The 4,350-nt window shown below is 27.8% G+C and overlaps 1 long non-coding RNA gene across 3 annotated transcripts; it reads left to right on the top strand.

The window, feature by feature from the left end:
- Positions 1–1,192: 1,192 nt before the first annotated feature.
- On the top strand, positions 1,193–1,949 carry LOC130507695 (uncharacterized). 3 transcript variants are annotated; one of them, XR_008942402.1, is made up of 2 exons: positions 1,193–1,331; positions 1,427–1,949. It is a non-coding gene; the product is annotated as an uncharacterized LOC130507695 (long non-coding RNA). The 3 variants fall into 3 exon arrangements; XR_008942403.1 differs by having other exon boundaries at positions 1,211–1,331; positions 1,435–1,949; XR_008942404.1 differs by having other exon boundaries at positions 1,211–1,336; positions 1,435–1,949.
- Positions 1,950–4,350: the final 2,401 nt, after the last annotated feature.

Raw genomic sequence — 4,350 nt, 5'->3', positions numbered from 1 at the left:
GTTCAGGTCTTAACTATTTCTAAATTAACTTTCTTTAAAGAAAATTTTAATGTTAATTGAACTCATAATCTCTAGATCCTTACCAGATAATGTAAGAGTTTAATTTAGTCCGTAATTAAATCACATGTTGACACTTTAAACGGATGATCACTTCGGTGAACTTTGAAGACGATGATGCATTTGTTTCTTTTCCTTTCATACGTACATAAAACAAAAATATTTCAACATTCTTAAGGAAATATTAAATAAATGATAGGAACTTAACAAAAAAAAGAAATAAATAGCGGGGGAGAATATTTGGAAAGATGAGCCATATTAACTTCGAAATTCAAATGTATATTGGGAGTGACATAACCCCACCAACATGCCTTGCTTTCTCTTACAAACCTCATAAATACTAAATTGAAAGCTCGTGGGAACATTGTTCCTTTAATTAAGCGTTATCTAGTTATGAACTTATTACTGTATATAAACACCAGTAAAATACGGAATGAAAACTTCGGAGTTCGGATATTAGTTAACGCTTATTTTATCGGGGTTACAAATGGATTAGTTCAGTTGATGTAATAAGAAACCAATCAATTCTTGTTTTCTGTGATAAAATAACTAAATGCATATTTAATGGAAAAACATACTCCCTCCGTTTTATATTAAGTGTCGTTTTAGAGAATTTTTTTCGTTGCAAAATAAGTGTCGTTTTAGAGTTTCAATGCAAAATTTATTAACTTTATTCTCCATTCTATTTTTCTATTGGTTGAATTGTATCGGTAATGATGTTTTTATATTGAAAATATACAAAATTAAATGTTTTTTTAATCCGTGTGCACAAGTCTAAAACGACACTTATAATGAAACAGAGGGAGTATTATAATGATTTAAATAGAAGAGTTTGAGGTGGTTAGACCACATATTTAGATGTTTTCAGAGACCAATTTGTTAGGCCACTGCGACAACGAATTTCTTGGAATTTTTCATATGAAATTATTTTGATAATTGATAGCATGGGTTGTAAAACATATATATTTATACATACTAGTATAAACAATTCAAATTTAACAAGAACACATACTAATACTTATATTAAAAAAAAAGTATTCTATAGAAACAGTTCAAATTTAATAATCAACCTCCTTTTTGGTATGGGTTGTTGGTCTAATTTAATGCTAGTCTCTTCTTCATCTTCATATTTATATCTTCTTCGTCACTTTGCAGTCCCATAGACTTTGTAAAATAGCCACATTCTTCTTCTTTTCTCCTTTGATTCTTCTGCTTATAGTACTTGTATTTTGACGTTGCCTAAGAGTTTCGTGAGGATCCAATGACCTTCTCCGGTAAAGTAACATTTTTTTGTGCCGACAATCATTTATATACACAATTTGATTTGATGTATAATTGATGCTATTTTTTTGTTCTTGATTTTCTGGAGCTGGCTAGTGATGATAATCAGGGGTGAGACTGGTGTTGATGTAAAGGTAACGCGAGATATTAGTGCGGTTCAATCAAATAGTCGTACTCTTAGCTATTAGAGATCGGTTTTGTTCGATTGAGCCGTGCCAATATCACGCATAAAACCAACATGTCGAAGACGAGTTATTAACCTCAAAAGTATATTGTCAATCTTTTCAAAATTATTGTTTACTATTCTGAATGATTTTCAGTTCGATACTTTCTTTCTTCCAAGGTACCGTACATGATGTTAACAAGTAACACAAACCCCAAAATCCAAGTACAAGGCGGAAAACACTTCTATTTCTAGAAAGTATCAAAGGAATTTCAAGCAAAGAATATATATATAGTGACATGCCAAGGGAGTAGAAGTACTAGCTAGATTGTAAATGTTGTCATGGTTTACAATAGTGATTAGTGAGGATGTTGCAACAATACTAAAAGTTATATAGTTTATATTTGTAATTATTTGCACTTGTGTCTATAATTTAATTGTGGAAAGATATGTCTTGTTTTATATAGTATTTATTTAATAAGTGTATGGTTTAAAAGCTTTTTCGTTAATCATACGACAATTAGGAAGTCTGTTTCTGGACTCAGTCTCAGTAGGCAATAGCCAGTAGGGTTTAAATCTATTAGATTTCATCAAGTCGTTCAGGATTTTCTGGAAACATGTTTGTGACAAAAATGTAAACATTCTCCGGAAGTATGTTAGGAATATTATAATTTAGTTGAAAAGAAACATTTTCTTTTACTGTAGTACTGTTCCCAGACGATGTCCAACGACTTGATCAGCTATTGAATAACAAAAATCAAACATGAGTCGTCCAGAAAATTAATTTGATACAAACTCAATAGTCAATACAGTAGTAAAGTCCAAGAAAATAGGTCATAGAGAAACAAGAAGTGGCGCTAATGAGATTTAATGAGAAGCAGAAAAGGAGGACATGTGACAACAAGGACTCTATTGTCTGTCATAGGACAAACCAAATGTGACCAAAACATTACTTCCTTGTCTCTCATTAAACTACTTCACTAACTATTTTTTGCATACATTTATTAATTTTCTCACCCAAAACCCCACTAGAAGCAAAATAATTATAACTAGACCTTGACCCGCCCGATCGGGCGGGTATTTATTTTATGTTTTTAGCTTTTTGTTTATATCAAATTATGTATTTGTAATATTTAAATATAAATTTAGATTGAAATTAATCTTTACAGTTATAATAAAATTTAAATTAAAAGTTTAGTAAAATATTCTGATATAAATTTTAAATTTCCTAACTAAAATAATATAGGAGTGGGTCATAATTTTTTCCAATTTCAATATCTTAGCATCTCTTAAAACAAATAAAATAAATTTATAAATACATAAATATAATTTCTATTAAAATAAATTTGTTGAAGATAAATGTTGTTGTTTATTTCTATAGTTTGACCCATGATGGTATAAATATTTTTTTCCGTATAAATATTTTCTTTCACTTTAAATTTGTTCTTTATACTAATGGTATATATATTTGTAAATTAAAATGTATTACATAATTATGAAAAGATGCTATTTACTTGTTTGTAATATTAATGTGCATTAAATTTAAGATTTATCATGAATTTATTGTTAAATCAATTTAGGAAATTATGCATTAAATTAGGAAAAGACAAAATCTTTAGAATTAAGTTTATTAATTACTTCAGTGGCATTAGGTTGTAAATATTTTGCAAATTTTAGGGTTAATTTGAAAGTGTACTTCTATTTTAATAAGATAGACTAGATTTTGACCCGCGCTTCGAAAGCGCGGGTATTATTTTTCAGTTTTATGAAATATATTATTTGTTTGTAGTTATTGAATGTATTTATCATAGTAAAATTTTCTTTATAATAAATTCGACACATAGAGTGTCTCTGGTAAACTATATGTTTCTCTGGCTTTGTTTTATTCTCTCTCCAATCAACATATTTATTTGACTTGTTGTTAAAAATAAATGATTTTAAGACGAAACTATACAATACTTTTACATTGATATTTTGTTTAAACAATGTGACATATTTTATATTAATTAAATATTTACATTGTAATTTAAACTAAATTTTGACCCGCACGCCCGTGCGGGTGTATATTTCAAACCGATTTATATGTTAAGTTTAGATATTCTGACATATGTTATTCAGATTTATATACAATATATTATTTTATTTATAGATTTTAAGAAATTCAAAATATATAATGAATTTAAAAAAAATAATTTAAATGAGTTATCCGAACCCGAAGTGAACCCGCAAAGATCCGAATATAATTCGAAATAAAATTTAGAAATATCTGAATGGAGCTGAAATCTTTGACCTCCGAAACCCAAAACCTAAGCAGATCTGAAACGAACCCGAACGGATACCTGAATGCCCAGCCCTAGTTATAATTCGAACTAAAATTTAGAAATATATGAATGGGGCTGAAATCTTTGCCCCTAGAAACCCGAAATTCAAACAGATCCGAAACAAACCGGAATAGATACCTGAACGTCCAGCCCTAGTCACTATTATGTATCATGTATATGTCATCATATAATTAATTGTATTGGTCCATCATATAAATAATAGAATAGTCTTTCGACGTCAAAAAAAAAATTGGTCCATCATATAAATAATCATATAAGTAATAGTATTTTATATGTATCATCTTATAAATAATCATATATATTATATTCTTAAAGTTTAATTTGAAATATAAAAACCATAATTTAAGTTGGTATATAAAATTAATCTTTTTGTTGTATTTTCTTATATATAATGAAAACATTTTTTAATAATGGTTATTGGAAAATATTTTAGTAAAATAATTTTTGAATATATGAATAGTTTTTAGAAAAATTTATATAAATGAACTTTAAATTATTATTTTGATT

The sequence above is a fragment of the Raphanus sativus genome, unplaced genomic scaffold (genome assembly GCF_000801105.2).
Source record: "Raphanus sativus cultivar WK10039 unplaced genomic scaffold, ASM80110v3 Scaffold5266, whole genome shotgun sequence".
NCBI classification, from domain to species: Eukaryota; Viridiplantae; Streptophyta; class Magnoliopsida; order Brassicales; family Brassicaceae; genus Raphanus; species Raphanus sativus.
This window is presented reverse-complemented; position numbering and strand designations above follow the sequence as displayed.